The sequence below is a fragment of the Ostrea edulis genome, chromosome 5, assembly GCF_947568905.1.
Source record: "Ostrea edulis chromosome 5, xbOstEdul1.1, whole genome shotgun sequence".
Classification (NCBI taxonomy): domain Eukaryota; kingdom Metazoa; phylum Mollusca; class Bivalvia; order Ostreida; family Ostreidae; genus Ostrea; species Ostrea edulis.
The window spans coordinates 31,473,643-31,501,507 of record NC_079168.1 but is presented as its reverse complement, the minus strand read 5'-3'; the positions used below and the strand labels follow the sequence as shown (position 1 = coordinate 31,501,507).

Genomic DNA, 27,865 nt, shown 5'->3' with positions numbered 1-27,865 from the left:
TTCACGATTGGATAGTTTAATAAAAGTGAAATGACAATAAATCAATATGGACGGAAAAATAGTTATAAATACTTATGAATAAAACGTAATGATATCGATAATATAGTTCGTTGTAATATTGCTGTGAAGAATTGTAGTGTGAAAGTTTCAAACCCTTCAAAGAGATCAATATGTATGAAGTTTTGTGAATGTAAATAGCCAATCGGCTAATCAAATATTCGGCTAATCTGATTATTTTTCTCTGACAAATGGGCTACTGGATTAACTAGAACCCCCTGTAGTAAATATTTATCCAAGTATTTCCAAGTCAACACTACTAGTAAATATCCAAGTATTTCGTATTTCCGAGTCAGCACTACTAGTAAATATCCAGTATTTCGTATTTCTGAGTCAGCACTACTAGTAAAAATCCAAGAATTTTGTATTTCCGAGTCAGCACTACACGTAAATATTCAAGTATTTCGTATATCCGAGTCAACACTACTAGTAAATATCCAAGTATTTACGAGCCAACACGCCTCTCCACCCCATGAAGAAGGGTCGAGTATACCACATGATTCCGTAGCAGACAACAGCAGCACATATCCTCAGGGTGTTGGACACGGAGGGTAGGTAATGGAGAACCATATCATGAGAAAACTCGGGGCTAACATCTGCATCCTCATACAGGCCATCGACCGAGTATCCAAGTTTCTCCAGAACCTACAAATGTGAAAATATTATATTTAATCGAGTGTAGTTATTCTAGGAGAGGAGTTTATTGACAATTTGTCTACACGTTATAGATATGTAGGAAGAGAGAAAGAGAGAACTTTGGACCTCTAGTGTAGTCCAAAAGTCTATGATTTGAAATAACTTAATTATACATTGCATAATGAAATCTTCATTCACACATAAGTTTGTTATTTCTGGCCCTGACTGGATGGTTAGGGATTCCCCTGACTGGAGGGTTAGGGATTCCCAGTGACTGAATGGTTAGGGATTCCCCTGACTGAATGGTTAGGGATTCCCAGTGACTGGATGGTTAGGGATTCCCCTGACTGGAGGGTTAGGGATTCCCATTACTGTGATGGTTAGGGATTCCCCTGACTGAATGGTTAGGGATTCCCCTGACTGAAGGGTTAGGACTGAATGGTTAGGGATTCCCCTGACTGAATGGTTAGGGATTCCCAGTGACTGGATGGTTAGGGATTCCCCTGACTGGAGGGTTAGGGATTCCCATTACTGTGATAATTAGGGATTCCCATTACTGTGATGGTTAGGGATTCCCCTGACTGGAGGGTTAGGGATTCCTAGTGACTGGAGGGTTAGGGACTCCCATTACTGTGATGATTAGGGATTCCCATTACTGTGATGGCTTGGGATTCCCCTGACTGGAGGGTTAGGGATTCCCAGTGACTGAATGGTTAGGGATTCCTAGTGACTGGATGGTTAGGGATTCCCCTGACTGGAGGGTTAGGAATTCCCATTACTGTGATGGTTAGGGATTCCCAGTGACTGGATGGTTAGGGATTCCCCTGACTGGAGGGTTAGGAATTCCCATTACTGTGATGGTTAGGGGGCCTTTAGTTATACCGTACATACCTCCTTTGCTGCTCTCTCCCCTGACTGGATGGCTCCATCCATGTAACCTGACCATTTTGTGGCAGTCTCTGTTCCAGCAAAATGGACCTTTCCATGCGGTTCTCTCATCATCCTTAATAAGTGTTGACATGTTTATTTCTCTCTACTTTTTCTTCTTGCAACTTTAAACCCACTCATTAAAGGGTTATAATGAAAATCAAGAGTTACCTTCCATACACAGACAGAAATCCAGGTGGCAGCACTGCTGTGTAACAGCCCCCAGAATATTCTTCTTGCATCCAGTTGTGTTCTTCATAACCAGTGGACTGAATTGTGAAAGTTCAGTTATAATTTATACCAGATGAAAATAAAGCTTTAGGCCCCAAAAAATTAATCAATAGTTTCTCAGGCCCATTAAAAGACTAGGTACCATATGGAATTTTTTTTTTAAATTTATATTTGTTTATTTGTGTAAATGATGTAACTCTATTGTTATAGATATAATGTAAAACTTTCAGATGGTTTTAATAAAATTTTAAGTATTTTGTAATCAAATAATTATTGAATGCATACTCATTTATGTGTAAGTGTTGAAGAATTTAAATAGTATAAATGTACAATTAATAGTAAGTAATGTGAATAAAAATGTCATTTTTTATTCTATATAAACATTTACATGAGAAAGAAAAGGTAATCCATTCTACAGTCAACATAAAGGGAAAGATAACTCATGCTACAGTCAGCACTAAAAGGAAAGATAACTCATGCTACAGCCAAAAAAAAAAACCCTGCCTGCCTCATTAGAATTTTATTAAATTTTTGGCCTGAGAAACTATTTATATTTTTTTTTGGCCTTCTGCAGCAAGTGTAATATGTAGTTGAGTGGTAATCCCATTTTCGTAGTTTTCACACCAGTCTTCTTGCCTCAGTTTACGTGCATTGCTACATGTAATACAGTAAAATAATTTCTGAGGATGTTGAAATAGCGGTTTTTTTAATTTTAAAGACAATGGTGGAAAAATCATGTGTTTGTGATGTCATAGATATAGCATGAATTCCATAATTCACTGCCAAAATTACAATTAGTTAGTACCGATATATCTAATCTATTGAACAAAATAGCACTACATATTATAACAAGTCTTTCTGGGCTCCAAAAATTCTAAATTTTAATAGTTGTTAAAGTTAAAAGACTAAATCTGCATCTTTTATGTCATAAAAGTGATCATATTCAATACAGTTTCACATCATTCAACGTCCCTGATATTTACAGTCATATAATGAAGTACAAATTAAGCCTCAAAAATGGTGCAATTTCTCAAATTCCATTAAAATGTTCATTTTTGTGGTTTTCCTTCCAAAAACAGAGAGTACAGCTTTGGACAAACACAAATTTTCTATCACTTGGGCAGATGAATGTATGATAGGAATACAGAGTTTGTCTACGCCTGTGCGCTCAATGTTTTCTAGAAGAAATAATAAATGAAAAATAGACATTTTATTCCAAAATACCAAACATGGTGACAAAACGTCATTCATATAATGTAATAGTTTCGATTCTACATCGTTTTGATGAAATTAAGACAGCAACTGAATTGCACAGAGATCCTGTGAAACAAATGCATGACTGTATATGGTGGGTAAATAGAGTCCCTATCCTACCTACATGCAATTCTTTATAACAGTTTTGTTCTTAATGTAGTTTTGAATTACAGTTTAGAAGACATGGGGAAACTTGTACATGGACATCACAATAATTCACATATTTACATGTTTACTTGTCATGTTTAAACATAATATCAACGACATTCTGTTGTTGTACTTGCAAGATCTTTGTAAGAGTGACATTTATTGGATGATTGACTAAATCGTAATAATCAAACCAACTCTAACAAACTTGAGTTCAGCATTAAATGACAGTACACTCACTCCCCCCCCCCCCCCCCCCCCCCCCCCCCCCCCCCCCCATATCACATACATCTAACTCTTTATATCCCTGCATGTATAGCTGCATGGTGAATTATTAACAAATCAGTTCAGAGATGATACATGTACATATAAATAAAATTCTAACCTTGAGAAACTCCTGGTTTTTGAAAACTTCAGCATAGTGTTTACATATGGCTTTTCTCCTGAATCATGAAAATGTACAAATTAGAATTTCTTTCCAATCTTTCCAAAATGCATTTCTATTAGTGTTTGTTGAATTTTACTTTTGTTCATAACACAATATTTATTCATCATGAGGTGCAATCTATACAATTCTACATGTACCAACAAAAAAGTAGAATCAATTTCTGTCGTCAATCATCCCTCGAAATGAGAAAGAAATGAAGCCATGTTTATAGATATATCAGATCAACGTGCTCTTTATCTCTATCAACTCATTCAATATTATTTGATGATTAACATTTTCAGCTTTTAACATGAATGAAAAACATAACTATTTTCAATTTTCCTTTTCGTAGAACTGCCTAAACTGTCTGCCAAATAACAATTTAGTCTCGAATAAATCTGATTTCATTGTTCTGTCATTTTTAATTTCATAATTACATACATTTATCATAGCTAAATCCATAGTTGTTTCATTCAAATGTAGAACAGATAGGTTATAAGGGTACAGTAAAACACACTTATAAAGAACACACTTATAACAAATTCACATTTATTGCAAAGTTATATTGATTTCCCTGTGAGAGGAAATTAACAAAATATATATTGGACATAACAAAGTTTAGTTATAACAAACTGATTTTCGCTGGCCTGGGAGATTTGCTATAACTGTGTTTTACTGTACATATACTTAGCAACAGACCATCTCTTAAATGTTTATCTGAGATGCCGATATAGAAAGCAAAAGCAATACCAATTTTAGGGGATATTACAAGTACTTAACTATCCCAAACTATGTGGAGTTGAGTTTAAGTCAGGTCAACACAGAATTCGTTTAGTCACCTTTCTTCCTTTGTCTGGGTACAAAACTGGCGAGCCTGCTTGTGGCCAGCAGAAATCCCATTAATCCCGGTGAACTCCCATCTGGTTTTGTGTCATCAATAGAGAAAACTATTGGGCCATTATCACTAGCTACCATCCCATTCAAATCTGTAGTAACATAAAATACAATCAAAAATTAAATATCGATCAGACAGGGGCATAGCTGATTTCAATAGTACAGGTATCTACTTTCTGATATCAAATTCATCTGAAGTCTTTCAAATGATATAAACATTTGATTACTATGACCATTTTAGTCCCACCCTGATACCAAAATCCCTACCCCTGGGATCATCAAATTAAAAATTTTGGAAAAGGACTAACTGCTCCTCCTAAATATTCATTTAGTTTCCATTTACTATCAATAGCATTAAAGAAAATGCTATTTAAGTGGTTTACACATAAACACTATGTGCCGAGTTTGGTCCCACCCTGGAGTCAAATTTTTACCCCAGAGATCATGAAATTTACAATTTTGGTAGAGGCTGCATGACAATGCATTTAGTTTTTCTTACAGATGTGCAGTTGTAAAGAAGAGAATTTTTGAAAATTGGTTAATTTCTGGCAGTTTGTGCCCTGTCCCTAAGGCCCCAGGGGTACAGGAGTCCTGAAATCTACAATTTATGTCCCCATTATTTTAAGCACGGTTAGGAGGAATAACTCTTGATTGTAAACTGTGCTGGGCAAATGAGTTTTCTTTGTTGATATTTTTTAAAAACTATGTTTTTAATTCATGTTATATATATTATCATATGTGATATTCTTGTTATATACATGTATTTCAGAGCTGAAAATAAAATATAAACTCTTATGTTGAATTCTAGCTACCATTGGTGTTGTTGTTTTGTACCTTTACAACCCACACTATTACATTTGTGACCTAGATGTGATTTGCACAGAGAGTGGTTTGGACAGACAGAAAGATTGAGTGATTACTATGCATTCTTATTCTTGTTTCTTTAGGATATAATGAAAATCTTGTAAATAGATGTCCTGTCAATACCACCATAATACGCAATTTTTGAGTTGCCCAATAGTTATTTCCCTTTGTTGAACTCTTATACACAATCACGTGGTGGGTACAAATACTTATCGTTATGTTCTATATTGCCTAAAGGCTAATTACCGGACGCCAAGCAACCACCTAAACTACAAAGAAACACAAATTTAGTAGAAGTTTATGAGTATTTAATAGCAAGCAAAGCTCGCTCCAATGATTATGCAATTGAGTCACATGATTTGCTCTTCATCAGCTGAAAAATGATTTGACTACCCATAATGCTTCCGGTAAAATGTCGCTGTCACTGCGGTATACTTCATTGACAACCCCGTAGATAAAACAAATGAATAGTTTGGAATGTACCACAAATGATTTTAAATTCCAGACAAGCTTTCCCATACCTTCGTACGTTTTGTTGTGGATAATTGTTTGATTTGAAAGAAAAACAATCGCAGTTAATGATGACGTCACAATGCACTGTTTACATCAACCGCGTTATATTTCCCGCATTGAATAAATTGGCTCAAGTCGTGTTGTAAGATGTTATGGATCTTTGCTCGTCTCAACAGTCACACCGTAAACATATCAATAAAATAATTCAAACAAAAATCATTTTTCTTTGATAAAAATATCACTCAAGTAGAAGAGAAAATAATCATTAATTTCATATCTAATTTAATGTGGCCTAATTCAAACAAATTAATTCTTGATATGGTCAGCTTAATGTATACCAACAGCTGATATAAACAAAATTTACGCTTTCATAACTTTTATCATTATCTACATAACCAGTCTATGATAAATGTATACATCTTGTACCCACCCAAAATGTTAAACAGAATATACTGAACGGACCTCCATCACAGAAGAGCTGATATCTCAGAAATTGCATATAGGTGTTAACTTATCTCTGTGCCATACATGATGATGGAGATACATGTATTGCATCAGTTATACTTTATCAGTTATTATACTTTGTATCTACATCGCATGCGGTTTTAAAAATAGTACACAATGTACAGGACCCAGTAGCTCAAAAGTTAGTGAAGTTTAAATGACAGTTATATGAATGAGTTAATGGCAAGTTTAAGATAATTAACCTTCATACAACTAGGTCCTAAATATTAATAAATACTTGGTTTGACTTATATACTACATGATCGCTTGTAATAAATGTAAACATGTGAGAAATATCACGGAATGGATGTGAATTTCCAATGTTTTGTACTGATATAATGACTGGGCTTTTCATTGCCGTACACATATCGTCAGATGTAAACACAAAATCAACCATAGGTATCCAACAATGAATATACCATACAACGGGTATTTTCTGCGATTGTCCATTTTTTGCGGAATTTTGTGGATATGAAAAATACACAAAAATTACAACTGCAAATATCATATATTGATACAAATACACTGTAGGTATAGATAGGGATAATACAACCGCAGAAATTGAAAACATAGAATATAATTTAGTAACCTTTCATGGATCAGATCGCAAAAATTTCCAGCCACAAAAAATACCCGTTATACGGTATAAGATATCTAACCTGTATTGTTTTCCGATATTGTTTAACACTGGGATTCAATTATTAGCATGTCAATTTCAATGCTCTCATAATCACACTTTGTAAATTAAGTGCTGACTAAAGATGGCAATATTCAATGCTTTACTTTTCTTACCCAGATTTCTCCAGAATGCAGTCTCGTAATAAGTGACGGTTTTAATTATAGACCCCATCGGCATGCGTTGTATTAGTTGCTGCTTTAGATCGGGTAATGGCGGGGTGAAATGTATTTTATTCAGTATCGTTAAAGGTACTGCTGATATTACATATCTAGCCTACAGGGAAACGAAATAAAAAAGAAACTACAACAATAATGCTGCAACCAAAAACAAAAAAATCCGCAAATTTCTGCAAGACTTCAAAATTCATAGATTAGTACTCAATATTCATAGATATAAAGCATTGTCATTTTATACATATTTATAATTTGAAACTCTTGTAAGAGATTGTACTTATTAACATAAGTTACATCAATATTTCAGAATTAGATTTTCGTGAGTTCTTTTAAAATCTTTGGTAAGAATCGCTTGTAAATAAAAGTCTTGCAAAAACAACAGGATGCATGACAAAATCAAACATGCGTACAATTATAATGTGCAGTGTAAAGAATACGGATATTTTGGTCAATCTTAAGGTTTACAATTACCAACAGTCACAATTAATTTACAACAGTGTATAGTTATGGATGCTTTATGGCTTGACAAAGAAAATCTGTAGTAACAGCATAGTGTCCTTTGCCAGCCCTATAAGTACCAGGCACTAATGATTAGTACAGGTACAATGTACTAAGAAAACAGTTTGTACGACACTGAACATACATACGAGTATACACGTAAATGTATACATTCACTTCACTCACAAGTGCAGTACATTATTTCAAAGCTTCCACAGAACTTTCTGCCAGGAATTTGGAAGTCAAAATGTGTAGCTGTATAAAAGTGTATTACAAAGAATGTGGGATCCACATAATGAAATCTCATTAGAGTTACAACATCTCATGCTCTAAAACAAGAGTTCTCTCTCTTGCTGGTCCTCTCTGTATTCTTACCTGGTATTCAGCTCCATGGATGTCTTTTATAATGACAACATCCCATGCCTCATCTTGTTGAACTTTGAGCACCGCTGAATTGAGATGAACTCGTTCTCCCAGTTCGTTCGCTATCTTCAGGCACACTTGCTGAGATCCACCTACAAATTTTCTTTCCTGAAATGACAGGATTTCTTTTTGCTCAAGTCCATTCAATGTAAGTATAATTTGTAAGTGTATTAAACACCAACTTCTCATTCCTACTGTATCTACCTCTATAAATTCACTAATACCGGCTCTAAATTAGAAAGGTACAATGTAAATTCCTTCATATTTACAAAGTATTTCTGACCGATCATCTGTAAATCAGACAAATCAGGCAAATCAAAATGTGCTTTTTCTGTAACAACACATCAGCAGTACTTGTACGAATATACATGTAAATCACAGGGGCTTCTTTATCCGTTTTACTTTCAATCTATATATATAAATATTTAGGTATAATTTGAGAACAAAATGGATAAGAAGCACCTGTGGGTGAATAAAACAAGAGGCCCAAGGGCTACATTGCTCACCTGAGTCACCTTGGCTCATATTTAAAGATTTTCCCTATATATTTGTATGCAAAACTTTTAACTCCCCCCCCCCCTTGTGACCCCATCCTACCCCTGGGGGCCATGATTTTAACAAACTGAAATATGTCAGAAAGCTTTCATGTAAATCTCAGCTCTTCTGGCTCAGTGGTTCTTGAGAAGAAGATTTTTAAAAAGATTTATCTTATATATTAGTATGTAAAACTTTGATCCCCTATTGTGGCCCCATCCAACTCCCAGGGGCCATGATTTGAACAAACTTGAATCTGCACTATGTAAGGAAACTTTCATGTAAATTTCAGCTTTTCTGGCCCAGTGGTTCTTGAAAAGAAGATTTTTAAATGACCCCACCCTATTTTTGCATTTTTGTGATTATCTCCCCTTTGAAAGGGACATATGGCCCTTCATTTGAACAAACTTGAAAGCCCTTCACCCAAGAATGCTTTGTGGCAAGTTTGGTTGAAATTGGCCCGGCGGTTCTTGAGAAGAAGTCGAAAATGTGAAAAGTTTACGACGACGACAGACAACGGACAAATTTTGATCAGAAAAGCTCACTTGAGCCTTTGGCTCAGGTGAGCTAAAAATTAAGTTGATAAAAATCAAGGTGGCTCATTACAAAAAATTTCATTTAATGGCTCGTTAAAACATCTTTTATGAAGTATGATTTCACCATCGAAAGAGTGGTACAAACTCTCATTTCATATGAATTAATTTTCCAGAATGATAAGAAAAGGTGTTTTGTTTGTAAATAAGAGATTCTAGAGTCCACATTTTGCTGTGATTTGAAGAATGATATGAATATCTAACAAAACATGCCTTAACACTTTTTACTAGATATCAATTTTCATGGTCATGTGGTTTTAAAAGAATGGATCTCCATTCATGAAAAGCTCAGTATTACACACACGATAACTCACCCACACACAAATGGTTCTGTTACTATATTCTCTCTCGTAATGAATGACAAGGGGACAATGATCGAGTATTATACAAAAAATCTACCCTATGTTAGCATAGTATTTTCTCTCTCACAATGAAGGACAAGGAAAAATAATGATCAAGTATTATACAAAAAATCTATCCAAAGTTATACTATATCCTCTCTCACAATAAATGACAAGGGGATATTGATCGAGTATTATACAAAAAATCTACCCTAAGTTATACTATATTCTCTCTCACAATAAATGACAATAGGACAATGACTGAGTATAATACAAAAAATCTATCATAAGTTAACATACCAAGGAGAATTGTGCTTTTGGGAAATAATTCCAAAGTCCAAGTACTTGTTTGCTAAAATCAATTTAAATTAAGCCCAATAAGGGATAATTTCAAAAAAATTTCACTACATTAAGAAAAATAAATTTGACATAAAGACAATCTGGCAAAAAATCCTAGAAACTCATGAAAGCACTTGCAATCCGCAGTATCAAGGTTTTCCTGCATGACAGCTGTTCCATACGGATAGCAGCTGCCAATTTACTTGTACCTAAAAACATCATTTCAAATAAAACCAGCTTTAAATGCTGCAAACATTGTAACTGCTTCAAAACATTTTTAGAGACACATATGAACGTCTCCACATTTTTATAGACACATATGGACGTCTCCACATTTTTATAGACACATATGGATGCCTCCACATTTTTATAGACACATATGGACGTCTCCACATTTTTATAGACACATATGGACGTCTCAACAAAGAAAAAAACTTTGACGACTTTAATAATTTTTCTTTCCTTAGCAAAAATTCCAGTCACTGCATGTACACAAGTAATTCTTCATCAATAAATTTGTGGGTGATGATTATCTTTATGCTTATTTCTAAGTGTTATTAGGAAGACTTTACACATTTATTAATTAATTTATTAATTAGAAAAAGGCATAAAACAATACTAAAACTAAGATTAACATAGTAACTATGAGAAAACCACACAAGTTTTTTTTTTAGTTTTTTTTTTAATGATTATTAATTTATCTTTATGCTTATTTCTAAATGTTATTAAAAAGCAGAAAGACTTTAGACATTCATTAATTTGGCCAACTGAAAGACTATTTTCCATTACCTGGGCTCCCCTCCTGACCTTTGACATGACCTCCACGCCCCCACCACTGTGTACGTACCACAACAAAGACAGCAGGGACACTTCATGTGGCTCTGCACACAAGATGGCTTGGATAAATGTTTTGATCATGCCACTCACACATCTACAACAACAGAATAGTTAGGAGTTTTAATCACTGCATTACAAGCAAAACTGAGAGTTTGAACCACTGTGTAACATGCAGCAAATCATCTTCTGAAAAATTTGAAAAAGCCATCTTACAGTATAAGGCAATTTTTTCCTGTTACAGCACTATATCAATGTGCCAGACCTGATAGTTTTACCCAGTCCCTATGTCAAGAACGATAAAAATTCATACATCTTTCAGTCTTTCAACATGTTTGTACAGGATTATAAATAACTGCAGTCCACAGTAACATTACAGTATTATAAATAAATGCAGCCCACGGTAACATTACAAGATTATGAATAACTGCAGTCCATGGTAACATTACAGGATTACAAATAACTGCAGCCCACAGTAACATTACAGTATTATAAATAACTGTAGCCCTACAGTATTATAAATAACTGTAGCCCACAGTAACATTACAGTATTATAAATAACTGTAGTCCACGGTAACATTACAGTATTATAAATAACTGCAGCTCACAGTAAAATTACAGGATTATAATATAAATAACTGCAGCTCACTGTGATAACATTACAGGATTATAAATAACTGCAGACCACAGTAACATTACAGTATTATAGATAACTGCAGCCCACAGTAACATTACAGTATTATAAATAACTGTAGCCCACAGTAACATTACAGTGTTATAAATAACTGCAGCCCACAGTAACATTACAGGATTCTAAATAATTGCAGCTCACTGTGATAACATTACAATATTATAAATAACTGGAGTCCAAAGTAACATTACAGTATTATAAATAACTGCAGCTCACAGTAAAATTACAGGATTATAAATAACTGCAGTTCACTGTGATAACATTACAGGATTATAAATAACTGCAGCCCACAGTAACATTACAGTATTATAAATAACTGCAGCTCACAGTAACATTACAGTATTATAAATAACTGCAGCACATTGTGAGAACATTTCATCAGTAAACTTTAATTGGCCTCATACCTTGACCAACAATTTCTGTCTAGAAACTCTTGAGCAGTGATATTGTCCCATTCCTCTGCCTTTTTTGCCGTCCAGGGGGCATTAATTGGAACCTGTAATAGAATGTGTGTTACTGACCAAAAAACGGACCCCAATAAAACACATACACGACACTTTACGAATTTATTAACAGTGCAACAATGATAAATAGTAAATACATATATAGTCTACACTATAAAGATGAATTCCACTTAAACCCAATGTTAAGTAAATAAGACCATTAATATAATATATAGGTTTACCAGACGGACATGCGAGATTCCAACAGGAAACACAGTATTGTGGACATACGAGATGAAGTGTAGCTAGTTTGGCTAGCTGTTTTATTTTATTCATTGCACAACTTTATATAGTAATTGGGACAATATGAACTGGAATTAAAACCATGGAACAAAATATAAAGTAGGTGTTGCCAAATAGTATAAATTATTAGAATCCATCTTGGAATACATCAAATAAAGTGAACGTGAAACCGGATCTGCCACGTTTGTCAGTCAAAGAGTTCAAACCCTACATTAGCCATGACTGCTTTCTTTTAACATAATTTGTTGGATTGGCATTGTGAAGTCAATGTTGTTGCTTCAGTATTTGTTTTAATTAAAAGTTCATAATGTTATCGAATGTTCAATCTTTATAAGGTATAACTGATTGTGTGTCTATAAATGTCCAAGCCCGTGTAGTAACCAACTCCAGAGAAACCTGCCTAATCCGACATAGACTGGGAGATCAATTTCTCGTCGGAATTAGCAGTGTGCCAGAATAAACAGTGTAAAAAAACAATGAAAATATGAAATTTACAATGAAAATATGGGTCAGAACATCCAATGAAATGGATTTCACAGGAGAGGGATAAGACAGTTTTCACTGTATATTGTACATGACATGTGACTATGACCCTGGTAACAGTGATTTTTCTACATTTTTTACAAGGGTCCTGTGGCTTTCGAATTGGGGGAAAATTGTCGACATTTCAGTCAAATTGGGAAAAATCAATTTTATCATAAATAAGTTTTAAATTCATTATCAAACATTATATTATCTTTATTTTACACATCTAATTTTCTTTCACTTTCTAAAATTTTCAACTATTCTATCCAAATCATTCCCATAACTTTTTGTTAAGTTTTATGTATACATGTATAATTCACATCGAATATTTATTTTTTTCAAATACATTTTTCTTTCATAATTCTATTATTGGGGAAAAAGCAAGCTAAATTGGGGAAAAATTAGCAATTTTTAGGAGGGGAAAGGGCCGAAATTCGGACCCAAAATGGGCCTTAAAAAATCACTGGGTAAGATAACTGTGTGTTACAAAATAATTCAAGCACATGTTCATATATAGGTAAACTAACTATCCCTTCTCTCTGTCTTGATTATTACACATGTACATGCATCTACCAAAATACACAACTATTTATTTTCTAAAGATCTGAAATTATATACTAAATCCAGTAAAATTTGTGTACCAGTAAAACTTGCAAACCAGTGTAAACTCCAAACTGGTATAAACTCCAAACCAGTATTAACTCCAAACCGGTATAAACTACAAACCAATATAAATTCCAAACCAGTATTAACTCCAAATCGGTATAAACTACAAACCAATATAAATTCCAAACCAGTATAAACTCCAAATCGGTATAAATTCCAAACCGGTATAAACTACATGTACACACCAGTGTATAACTGCCATCATTCTGCAATTCAAGTTTTCTGGGGAAATTAAGGTAGTCCAAGAACCCTAAAGAAGTCAATTTGCTCACTTCTTTATTTGGTAAAAAATATGTTACAATACACACCAATTTACAGAATTTTTTTTTAAATCATAGATTTGAAAAGAAGCTTAAAACTTTCTACACAACACCTTGTCACTATACCTGTTGTGCCATGTCATCAATTGTCCTTATTATGTGATTCAAATCAAGAATTTTAAAAGGGTTCCAAAATGGTGCATCCTCTTCCCAGTAGTGAATTGTGCCATGCTGGAAAAAAAAACAATTCCTGATAAAGCTTCACAGTAAGACCCCTCCATCATGTTCATTCCAGACCTGAGGAGGAGTGTGGGTTTAGTTTTGGTTTTTGTTTTTTTTTTGGGGGGGGGGGGGGGGGTTCTTCTCTTTTTGTTTGTTTGTTTTGCTTTTTTGGTTTTTTTTGTGGTATTTGTGGACTATGCTTTTCATCTCTGACTTACTGATATCAGATCAAGAACTTGCTTTCCCTTACAATACACATTGTATGTGTCAATGTTTAGTTCCTCGGCCAGCTTAATAATCCTGTGCTGTGTGGGCCCAATGTAAGCACCTCCCAAGTCTACAGGCCCGTGTTCATCTGTCTACAAAAACAAAAACATTCTATTTCAATATATATATATTTATATAAAAAGTCTCTTTTTTGGAAGTAAAATACAGAAAAAACTCGAAACACTTTTGTTAAAATATTTCGACCGTGTTACCGGTCTTCTTCAATCGTGTTTCAAACACCGAATGAGGTAAGACCGGTAACACGGTCGAAATATTTCAACAAAAGTGTTTAGAGTTTTTATATATACAATGTGTATATATATATATATATATATATGTATATATATATTCAATAAATTCTTTTTTCTTGGTATCGGGGTAGAATAAAGTCAAAAAATAAAATCCAATGCTCAAACTTTTATCTATAGCGCTTCACCCTGCGGGCTCGTCAGTAGATTTTTAAACAATGTAAACAAGTTCCATTATGACGTCATCCTCGTGACATTATGTGGGCAACATAGAATGTCTCCTTTAATGTACAGGAATTTAGAGGCGCTTAAAACTTATAGACGGAACTGTTTAAAATATGTCTGTATTTTTAAAAGTGCCTAACATTAACATTGTATAATGTTCTGATGTCACAATCATGACTGTATTATGTTTAACGTTGCCCACATAATGTCACGAGGATGACGTCATAATGGAACTTGTTTACATTGTTTAAAAATCTACTGACGAGCCCGCAGGGCGAAGCGCTATAGATAAAAGTTTGAGCATTGGATTTTATTTTTTGACTTTATATATATATATATATACATGTATATATATAAGCACACACAGCAAGCTAAAATAACTGAGTACTAGTGTTTCCTACTTTTTTGATGGTTTTTTTTTTCTTTATGAATAGCATGTGATCCATGTCTTATCAGTTCATGACTTCATAGTGATGGTTACCAAAAGTTGTACTGTGAAATATTAAAATGTTATTGCCATACAGTATTAGCACCCAAAGGGGGGTCTTCTCAGAAAGGCTGATATTGGGGCATGGCTATCAAGTCAATTCAATTTAATCATTGATAGAGAAACCATTTTGAATATGTACTTTATGCGTAATTTGTTACATTCATTGATCAATATTATTTACAGATTGATAGAATTATAACTTTTTTACGTTCATATTGACTACATACCACTTACATATAATGTCACTATTCTCGTGTTGTACCATGCATATTCATAATGGCTTTCTGCTATTTGAGACATTAGCATTTCTAAATTACACCAAGAGATCACCCTACATCTTAGAGAAAAGTTGTGTTTAGTCAAAAACAGAAAAAGGCAGAGACAATCCCAATGATTACAAAATATATCTATTTTTAGGTAAATCATACAATAGGTCAGCACAAGAAGAGATATGAAATTTACAGATGCATGCTATATATTTACTAGATTTTCATCAATTTCCAGATAACTCTCAGAAAAAAATATAAAACTTTTTGACTTGAATTGTCTGTTAATTAATGTACAATAATCTATACATGTACTCCATCATGGGGCATAGCTGAGGTAGCAATAACTGGTACCCGACAATGAACGGTATGTGACCAGTATTGAAAAAAATAAATAAATATAAAGAAAATTTGAGTGTTCGACAGCATAGTGATCAAGAACATTTTGTGACTCCATGCAGAAATGTTCCAAAATTTCCAATACGGTAAGCATAGAGAAAATCCAGCTGCAGAACTATAGCTCTACACACCAGATATCAGAGTTGAACAAATTTGGATGGACGACTTACTAGTAGTTGTCCGTTCATAGCTTAGAGACCAAGGTCCAAGTTTTTAGACTTGAAAGCTGCAGTTGTCTACCTCTGTGAAAAGCTATAGATCATGGCAATGTCCACATTTGAGCATGCACAGTCATCTTTCATGTCATAGCATTTGTACGACAAACTGGCTGATCTAACTCAAGAGTTTCATGTTTGAATGTCAGTTATATGCAACTTGCTGCACACCTGAATGGAATATATTCTTGGAATAATTTTTATATTGCTTTTTAGGCAGTATACATATGCACAAATACCAAATATGATAAATACAAGAGGCCCATGGGCCACATAGCTCACCTGAGTTACCTTGGCCCATATTTAAAGATTTTCCCTATATATTTGCATGTAAAACTTTGATCCCTTATTGTTGACCCATCCTACCACCGGGGCCATGATTTTAACAAACTTGAATCTGCATTATGTCGGAAAGCTTTCATGTAAATGTAAAGTTCTTTGGCCCAATAGTTCTTGATAAGAAGATTTTTAATTTTCAATACATATTAGTTTGTACAACTTTGATCCCATATTGTGGTCCCATCCTACTCCCTGGGGTCATGATTTTAACAAACTTGAATCTGCTTTGTCAGAAAGCTTTCATGTAAATTTCACCTCTTCTGGCCCAGTGGTTCTGGAGAAGATTTTTAAATGACTCCACCCTATTTTTGCATTTTTGTGATTATCTCCCTTTTTGAAGGGGGCATGGCCCTTCATTTCAAGAGACTTGAAAGTTCTTCACCAAAGTATGCTTTTTGCTAAGTTTGGTTGAAATTGGACCAGTGGTTCTGGAGAAGAAGTTGAAAATATAAAAAGTTTACAGACAGATGGACGGACAGATGACGGACAACAGGTGATCAGAAAAGCTCACTTGAGCTTTCAGCTCAGGTGTGCTAATAAATTACAATTTTCATGACTCTATATCTAAAATTCAACAGTTTAATTCAGGTCCATTGCATCTAAACTTTAATCTGAAACCATAATGTTTATTGACTGGTGTTTGCTTCACCACACTGATTCTGTTTACTTTTTGTGTTAGAAGTCTTCCTCCAACTCGATCTCTGGCCTCCAGCACAATCACTTTTAACCCTTTCTGGGTCAAACATCTGGCTGCATAGAGACCTGCAAAATATGATATTTGAAAATAAATTTTTTTTCCTATACTTGTCAGAGTTGTCTATTGAAATTCCTAACCCTACATGATGAAATACCAAAGACCTGAACACTTTATCTAAGAGACACGAATCTTGTAAATAGTTGTAACGTGTAATGGTCACCCATCCTAGTGCTGATCACGCTTGCTGTTGCTTAACTTGCATGATCAAGAGAAAGCTAGACTCTACCACATCACTAGAAAAGCTAGCTCTCTACCAGGATTTAAGTCCAGGATGGTATAAATTTCCTATATACTGACCGCTGCAGGTTTTGACACTGGTTTGGACTAGCCATTCAGGCAACCTAGGTGAAGGTACTGATCTCAGGTTGCCAGAACAGGTTTCAGGTTGCCCAAACAAAAATGACTTTAAGTGTATTATTTTTCTAAATTTATTGCATTTCTATTTCAGTTTCAAACTCGACAATTCTCTCCTCACAAGTGTTTTCACCCTTACTCATCTCCTTATAGTCACTCTTGGCATTCTCTCTTAAAACTTTCTATGCTCTCTACCAATACGTTCTCTTCACCCCGGTCTAACATTCAACTTTTTTCTCAACTTCATTCACACTATATTTCAAATGGACATTCTATGTATGTCAATCATTCAGATTTCTTCCCCTCACTACAGTTTACTTTATGTAAGTTTGTTGTTCTTGTATGCCCTTATAGGGCCTAGCAGAACGGGTTCGGATCCCGCTCACTCCGGTAAGTGAGAAAGTTTCCCAGTTTACTTTCTGAAGGTCAGTGGTCTCTTCCCAGGTACATTGTATCTGGGTTCTCTCTTCTACCAATAAAAACTGGGTGCCACCAGATAACTGAAAAATTGTTGAGTATGGCAGAAAACATCAATCAATCAATCAACATTAAAGGGCCCAGATTTGAAAAAAAAACTCTTCTCATTCACACACATTTCACTTTGTTCCATGCAGCCAGAATTTCAACTGTTCTTTCTGTCCTTAAAGTTTACTCTTGTCTTTTCCTTGGTTTTGATATCAGTAACTAAATATATATTTCATTTTACAACTTTAAGACTGAACGATGCTGAGCCTCAACAAAAGTCAGAGATTATGCGGGTATTTTGGTAGCAAGAACAAAGCATTTTCTCATCTTCATAAATGAGCTATGGATGTCCCTGGGTCAATGATATCTTAAACAGCCCCTCTTCAAGGTTTCCTATATTGTGTAACGTTTACAGTTTTCTTACCCAAACTAGGTCAAACGCCCACATTGTTTAACCGGATGTTTTGCTCTTGCATAATAGAATGTAAACCGGATATTATTTCCAGAATTCTGAGAGACGACTTCCGTTATCACACCAGACTAAACTACTAACGAAGTTTTACCCACTGGACTTTATTTCTTTTCACATTATTTTCATTTGTATTCATCTTTGAAATACATGTATACACAAAATTACTGACAATCCAAACTCATCACCAGGTCCCGATTTGGGTGAATAAGGTTAACAAACAGGTTGTCAAAATCATTTCAGGATGGAAATGATGAAGTGACGAGCGTGAATGTCGAACCCTGCTGCTACACTGTAATCCAGTCCTAGGGCTGAAACGATTCACAGAAATAACAATACTGTTTAGTGTAAACGTTCGATTCAAAGTTCGATTTATTGCCTAGATCTTCAGTTCGATACGTTGTTTAAAATCGGGTTTGATAAAATACATCAGGCTTGACCTGTAGTTATTATTTCAACATGCACAAAGGACAAAATGGTGTCCGATAATGGTCTGAGTGTTGTTAACCTCAAGTCTGAACCAAAAAAAATTAACTTAATCAGTTTAAACAGAACCAACAGGCATCTTACTGTTCGGCAGTTTGGAAACAGTTTACTTTTGAAATTATAACTGTGAATTTTCATAATTAGATTTTTCCTAAAAGTCATTATTGATTTCTTCTATAAAAAGTATCCTATTGAGATATTCAATCATGGCATAAGCATTGCAATACATATTGTATCGTGAAGGGGACGTATCATTTCAGCCCTATCCAGTACGAGACTGTGCTGGTGAAGTTTTAAGAAGTAAAACAAAACACCTGCAAAATAAACATTCTAAAAAATCATTTGGTTTATTTTATCTAAAATATTACATATATTGATAAAATTTTACACCACCTTCTACCAAGGAGTTTGAACAGCCCATAAAAGCCAAGTTGTTAACATGTACAGTGTGTACATGATGTAATATTACATATATTGATAAAATTTTACATCACCTTCTACCAAGGAGTTGAAACAGCCCATAAAAGCCAAGTTGTTAACATGTACAGTGTGTACATGATGTAATATTACATATATTGATAAAATTTTACACCACCTTCTACCAAGGAGTTGGAACAGCTCATAAAATCCAAGTTGTTAACATGTACAGTGTGTACATGATGTAATATTACATATATTGATAAAATTTTACATCACCTTCTACCAAGGAGTTGGAACAGCCCATAAATGTCGAGTTGTTAACATGTACAGTGTGTACATAATGTATAGGTGACCTCATGGGAGGTTGACAAAACACAGACAGTCACGGACGCACGGATGCACGGAAATAGATAAAAATAGTACAAATCACGGATTCATTTTGCACGGGTGATAACATTTTCCGTGCATTTTTTAAATATAGAATATGCTATTGATTTGTGACTTCGAACATACTCTGAATTTTTTTTAGGGTGCATGTAGGTAGGGGATATGTAGGTAGAATCTACCAGTCACGGACATTTTCCGTGCATTGTGACGTCATTCTAATTGTTATAAACATGCGAAATTTACACTAAATTACAGACGGAAGACTATATTTTTGAAATAATATTTTATTTTAATCGTTATTTCTTATCATTCTTCAATAAAAACAATTTACAGAATTTCCGTAACTTTGTTATCCGTGACTAAAAAAAAATCGTCCGTGACTTTAAAATCGTCCGTGGATCAATGACTTTTTGTTTATCCAATTTCCGTGATTTTATGTGTTTACGGATGTAATAAATGTGTTTCTAGATTTTAATTTTATTGATCCGTAAAATCTGTTAAAAACGGAATGTCAATTTCATATCTTTATCTGTAAAACTTTATCACAGTGTAATGTCAAATTCGATTTTGTCCGCTGTTCAAATAAGCATTGCAAATATAATGCATTCTCCAGAACAAAATATTACTGTTCACTTTATGAATTCAGATGTTCAGAATACAATGACAAGTCAGTAGACATAATACACTTTTTCTAATTCACGGAAAATTGTTATCCGTGCAAAATGAGTCCGTGATTTGTATTATTTATCAAATCACGGACAGATTTTTTTTCAGTCACGGATACCATAATTTACAGAATATTTATGAAATAACGATACAATACTTGTAAAATGAAAGAAATATAGTCTTCCGTCTGTAAATTTCACATGTTTATAATGTGATGAAGGAATCAGAGAAATATTACATACAAATCACGGACAGATTTTTCTTCCCAGTCACGGATAACAAAGTTTACGGATATTCTGTAAATTGAAGAATTTATATGAAATAATGATAAAATACTTGTATTACATGTAAATATATAATGTAATGAAAAAATCAATGAAATATTGCATACAATCACGGACAAATGTTTGTGACGAAACAATTATGATGACGTCACAATGCACTGACTATTTCCGTGACTAATAGATTCTAACTACATATTCCCTGGGGTGTACACAAAACAATTCAAAGTATATTCAAAGTCACAAATCAATTGATTCTATAATTTAAAAAATGCACGGAAAATTTTATCATCGTGCAAAATGAATCCGTGATTTGTACTATTTTTTCGATTTCCGTGCATCCGTGACTTGTCCGTGTTTTGTAAATGGCGGACCTCATGTGCAATTTTTAATTTATATAATTTTATTCACAAAAAGTGAAAGGGATTGGGCAGCAGGCATAGCCTATTTTAGCCCTCTTCCAACATCAAGATCATATACATGTAGATAAAAATATACACAAGTCAGGGTATATTGCACTTCATGTGCAATTATGGCCTTTAGTTTTTAGTGGGCTTGTTTTGGGTTTTACATAATTTTGAATTTTCTTAGTGTTAACAACAATGCAAATGACTCTAGAAATTTTCTCAGTGTCGGCATTAATTTCTTTGGAAACGAGGGAGTTATTTATATTCGGCCTTTCGATAGGAAAGACCAAAATTAATATAAATAACCCCAGGCCCCTCGTTTCCACAGAAATTATGTCGGCATCAAATTGATCGCGCCACATCGTCTTATATCCTGATCCCCAGATTTCGGATGAACATGGTGAGCTACTAGTATCAGGCTTATATGAATTGGTAATACCGAGCGAAGCTCGGACGGGCCGAAGGCCCGTCCGCGAAGCAAGGCTCTAAAGGTAACACGTATGTAAAAGAAAAAAGTCCAAATCAGCAGAAGAAAATGAGACAATCTCTATATACGTTCACTGAAATTTTCGTGATCCATATGGGCGCCGCCATTTATTTTTTCCATTACCTGCTTCAACAGTTATTCGTGTTTTATTTTGAATGCCAATAATAGAAGACTCTGACGTGCAATTCGTAATTTAAACACTCAGTTTGTTCAAAGTGAATAGTATAATTATCATTGTAACAGGTTTTAGCAAATAATTACATATAAAACCGTAATACGACTAAATAGATGAACGAGTTCATGAGTTTCTTTAAATAAGAATATACGATAAAATTACGGTTACATTTTTACCATTTTGAATTTATTGGTTAATTTTGTTTAGTTTTATAACGGCCTTTTTGATTGTATACGGAATGTATTATTGTTGTTTATAATTGTTTGCTTTGAAAAAGGTTGAGGCTAAATGTGACGTCACAATGCACAGTTTACGTCGCCTTGTGTTTTATTTCCCGCGTTCAATGAATAGGCGGATCCTGTAAAACTGTTGTCCCCATATAAACCCCTTTAATATTGAGATGTTACTGGGTTTTTAGCGCAAGGAAAATTTCATTAATATATATATTTTTAAATGAATCATAATCTACCATACTTAACGGAATTATGATTACCACTTGGGGCACTCCAATGACCATTACATGCTTCGCTCGGTCCAACGGTCACACCGTATACATATTAAACTTATAAAGATTGTGTTCAGCAAATTCGTAATTCTTCAAAAGTTTTGCAATTCTGATGGCAAAGCAACCATCAGTGATTGACCATGCCAGTTGGCAATGTATCACGAATACAAGCAACAAGAAGTGATTGCATTATTTAGAACATTTCAGGGTGGAACCATGAATCATTACATACCGCTCAATCCTGCTCCAATGACACAAATATCAAAAACTTCCACTTCTAACATTTCAGTAGACCGTATACTTTCTCGTTTTTCACGACCAATACTGTAACTTCCGGTTCGCGATTCTTGTTAACTCGTTCGCTGTAAAGAATACATCCTAGACCATTCCTACACCCTGTTCTGTCACCAGGGGCGGATCCAGGAATTGCAGTTACGGGGGCGCCATTTTATGAGGCAGGGGATCTGGGGACCGCCTTGAGGTCCCAAGTGAGTCCAGCGCGAAGCCCTGGTGGGGGCCCAGGGAGCGAACCCTGAAGCTAATGGATTTTACAGATTTTATAGGGCTTGAAATATGTCTCCTATTTAGTCATTTTTACTATTTTCTATCATTTTTTATGAGGTGAAACCAATAAAATTTTAAGGGTTTTTCTAAAAAATTTAATATTTTTCTAAACAAGATAACACGATTTACCTTAAATTTGAAAATTTAACCCACCCATCCCTAAATCCACCACTGGTCACAGTAACCTATAGTTTGTTTACAAAAGATGTTTATGTTTTTATTTAGAATAGGTATATTAGAGCCCAAACAAGGAAATATATATGTGAAGGCGAGATCAAAAGTTCAATGTTTGACAAAAAACTAAATTCACATAGTTTTCACCAAGACACCCCCTCACCCCCTTTAAAACTAAATATGACGAATGTTGAAACTATAATCGATTATTATATAACAAGGAAAAACATACAGTTATAAATAACAACTCTGTATATCTTTTCTACTGTTTATTTACAAATGAAAGTGTACTTACAAATGTTCATTAAAATGTAATTTTGTTATGTGGTTTTTAACAGTCGATTGACCTTTTTCTTTTTCCACTAAAGTGTAATCGATGTCGGATGACAGATACTTACCCGAGTTTTACCCCCCCCCCCCCCCTAACTATTTGAATTTAGATTTTTATCCGACATTGATCTTATGATCTCGCCCCGAAGGAAAGAAAGTCAAAAAACATAGATTGAAACATAGTAACATACAAAGTCGAGTTCGGGACATTGATCGATCCATTAATGTTGATGATTACGGTAATCAGGGCCTTTTTTTAGGGTATCATTCGAAAGACCCGCGGCTCTTCTTTAATCTTAATGCCGAACGTTTAGCAAAGGAGCAGTCGCTACTATTATAAATCAATTAGCCTAGGTCTTTTTAGGTCGGGGCGGCCAAGGAACTAGCCCCCCCCCCCCCCCCCCCCCCCCCCCCCCCCCCCCCCCAACATTTTAGGATTACAGAATAACTGATGCATGTCGAGGGAAATACTTGGAAGAAAGAGGTGAAGATGAAAAGGACGGAAGAATGAGGTCAGAAAGACTGGAGAAAAAGGTGAAGGTTAGAAAGACTGGAGAGAAAGAGGTGAAGGTCAGAAAGACTGGGGAGAAAGAGGTGAAGGTCAAAAAGGCTGGGGAGAAAGAGGTGAAGGTCAGAAAGTACGTAGAATTGGGGGACCTGTTCCCTTTTTTGACAATGATCAATTTCTGGGGGGTTTTCTTACATGTATGTAAATAAAGATATACTGGGTGACTGCAACACCACCACCACCACCCCTGAATTTTGAAAGGCAAAACGATGTTACGTGCCTCAAAGCGATTGAGAACCATATGGAGGCCAGATAGAAAAAGATTGCGACAAGACTGTGGAGAAAGGGATTGGGGAGAAAGATTGCTCGATTGATTGTACATGTATATTGTTTAACCGTACTTAACGTCCCTCTCGAGAATTTTTCACTCACATGGAGACGTCGCCATTGCCGGTGAAGGACTGCAAAATATAGGCTTAAGCTCAGTGCTTACGGCCTTTGAGCAGGGAGGGATCTTTATCGTGCTACACCTGCTGTGACACGAGGTCTTGGGTTTTACGGTATCGTCCGAAAGACCGCCCCATTTAGTTGCCTCTTACGACAAGCAAGGAGTACTGAGGACCTATTCTAACGGGGGGCGGGAGACTGTGGAGAAAGAGGTCTAAGGATAAGACTGTGGGGAAAGAGATCGGGGGTGTAAAACTGTGGAGTAAGAAATTGGAGGGTGAGACTGCGGAGAAATAGATTGGGGGTAAGATTTTGAAGAAAGTGATTCCTAGGTAAGACTGTGGAGAAAGCAATTGGAGGATGAGACTGTGGAGAAAGAGACTGGAGTGTAAGACTGTGGAGAAAGAGATTGGGGGTTAGGCTGTGGAGAAAGAGATTGGGGTGTAAGACTGTGGATAAAGAGATTGGAGTGTAAGACTGTGGAGAAAGTGATTGGGGGTTAAACTGTGGCGAAAGAGATTTGGAGGTAAGACTAGAGAAAGAGATTGGAGGATGAGACTGTGGAGAAAGAGATTGGAGTGTAAGACTGTGGAGAAAGAGATTGGGGTTAGATTGTGGAGAAAGAGATTGGAGTGTAAGACTGTGGTGAAAGTGATTGGATTGTAAGACTGAGGAGAAATAGATTGGGGTGTAAGACTGGAGAAAGAGATTGGGGGTTAGACTATGGAGAAAGAGATTGGGGTGTAAGACTGTGGAGAAAGAGATTGGAGTGTAAGACTGTGGAGAAAGAGATTGGAGTGTAAGACTGTGGAGAAAGAGATTGGAGTGTAAGACTGTGGAGAAAGAGATTGGAGTGTAAGACTGTGGAGAAATAGATTGGGGTGTAAGACTGTGGAGAAAGAGATTGGGGTTAGACTATGGAGAAAGAGATTGGAGTGTAAGACTGGAGAAAGAGATTGGGGGTTAGACTATGGAGAAAGAGATTGGAGTGTAAGACTGGAGAAAGAGATTGGGGTGTAAGACTGGAGAAAGAGATTGGGGGTTAGACTATGGAGAAAGAGATTGGAGTGTAAGACTGGAGAAAGAGATTGGAGTGTAAGACTGGAGAAAGAGATTGGGGGTTAGACTATGGAGAAAGAGATTGGAGTGTAAGACTGGAGAAAGAGATTGGGGTGTAAGACTGTGGAGAAAGAGATTGGGGTGTAAGACTGGAGAAAGAGATTGGGGTTAGACTATGGAGAAAGAGATTGGAGTGTAAGACTGGAGAAAGAGATTGGGGTTAGACTATGGAGAAAGAGATTGGAGTGTAAGACTGGAGAAAGAGATTGGGGGTTAGACTGTGGAGAAAGAGATTGGAGGTTAGACTATGGAGAAAGAGATTGGAGTGTAAGACTGTGGAGAAAGAGAATGGGGTTAGACTATGGAGAAAGAGATTAATGTGGGGCGGGTAAGACTGTGGAGAAAGAGATTGGGGTGTAAGACTGTGGAGAAAGAGATTGGGGTGTAAGACTGTGGAGAAAGAGATTGGGGTGTAAGACTGTGGAGAAAGAGATTGGGGTGTAAGACTGTGGAGAAATAGATTGGAGTGTAAGACTGTGGAGAAAGAGATTGGGGGTTAGACTATGGAGAAAGAGATTGGAGTGTAAGACTGTGGTGAAAGTGATTGGAGTGTAAGACTGTGGTGAAAGTGATTGGAGTGTAAGACTGAGGAGAAATAGATTGGGGTGTAAGACTGTGGAGAAAGAGATTGGGGTGTAAGACTGTGGAGAAAGTGATTGGAGTGTAAGACTATCGAGAAAGAGATTGGGAGGTAAGACTGGAGAAAGAGATTGGAGGATGAGACTGGAGAAAGAGATTGGGGGTTAGACTATGGAGAAAGAGATTGGAGTGTAAGACTGTGGAGAATGAGATTGGGGGTTATAATCTGGATAAAGAGATTGGAATGTGAAACTGTGGAGAAAGAGATTGGGAGGTAAGACTGGGGAAAGAGATTGGAGGATGAGACTGTGGAGAAAGGGAGTGGGGTGGTGCTGTGGAGAAAGTGATTGGAGTGTAAGACTGTGGAGAAAGTGATTGGAGTGTAAGACTATCGAGAAAGAGATTGGGAGGTAAGACTGGAGAAAGAGATTGGAGGATGAGACTGGAGAAAGGGAGTGGGGTGGTGCTGTGGAGAAAGTGATTGGAGTGTAAGACTGTGGAGAAAGAGATTGGGAGGTAAGACTTGAGAAAGAGATTAGAGGAGAAAGTGATTGGAGTGTAAGACTGTGGAGAAAGAGATTGAAGTGTAAGACTGTGGAGAAAGAGATTGCGACAAGACTTTGGAGACAAAGATTGGGGGGATAAGATTGTTGAGAAATAGAGTGGGGACAATACTGTGAAAAAAAATTGTTGGGATCGTATTTCAGGTGACACTATTTATGAAACTCACTGTAAAACTCCGATCCAGAAAATGCACTGCAGCTGGAAAAGAGCGTTGTACAAAAAATGGTCATTTTTTTCAGAGAATTCCACTGATACATATATGTATCATCAAAATGTTGAAGGTTCGCTTCATTTTGCAGTTTGTCATATTTTCTCTCCCTAGAATAAAATGCTTTGATATTGAAAACTTACTCCGTGAAGCGTAGTCGGTCATACCCCTAATGTATTTTCAGATATTCTAAAAATGAAGAATATAAATGCATATGGCAGGTTCAACGTATAGTGATTCCAGAAGGTAAGAACACTAAGATTTTGAAGGAAACATTTTCATTGACAACTGGGATTTGTTTTTAAAATTGTGATGAAAATACAGGTATTTCTAGAATTGCCCAATAACGATTTCTCAAAGAAAAAAGATATATCGGTAACTTACAGCATTAGTACTCAATGCAAGTATCATAATATTTCGGGTAGCATTATCACTAGGTCAACTTCTCAACTGTAACTCGCAATGGTTCCCTCTCAACTGTAACTTGCAATGATGGCCCTCTGAGCAACTGTAACTCACAATGGTGGGGCCACTCAACTGTAACTCGTAATGGTGGGGCCGTGCTTAGTCTGATCTCAAAAGGAACACTTATCTCGAGGCTCGACTGAACCTCCAATTTCAAATATGTAACTACACCCCCTTTAACCTCTGACCTCCTGTGAGGCCAAACTTTTGGTATGCAACCTACAGACACTTCATAATCCAATATTTTCAAATAATTGTATCAAATATAAAAGACAATTCCGCTTAATTTTTATTATTTCCCTAAATGTTTCGTGAATGTGAATGATCGTGTGTGGAAATATATTTATTTATTAATGAATATAACCTGAAATGGTATCCTCTTTGTTTAAAAATAAGAAGACGAAAGAAAAAAAAAGATTGGTACAGTATCAAAGAAGATAACAATTATAAATTGATGGTGGGATTTTTGTAGTCATGGTCTCGTTTTGAAGAGTTTATTGAAGGAAAATATATATCCCACTTTAGGGGGTACCTGTAAAGTGCGAAACGAAACGAAACGAAATCTACCGAAACGAAACGAAACCTACGGAAACGAAACGAAACCCACCGAAACGAAATGAA

At 35.6% G+C, this 27,865-nt stretch overlaps 1 pseudogene; it reads right to left on the bottom strand.

Moving 5' to 3' along the window:
• LOC125652811 (amine oxidase [flavin-containing] A-like) lies at nucleotides 1-22,630 on the bottom strand (annotated as a pseudogene).
• Between the last annotated feature and the right edge of the window lie 5,235 nt (nucleotides 22,631-27,865).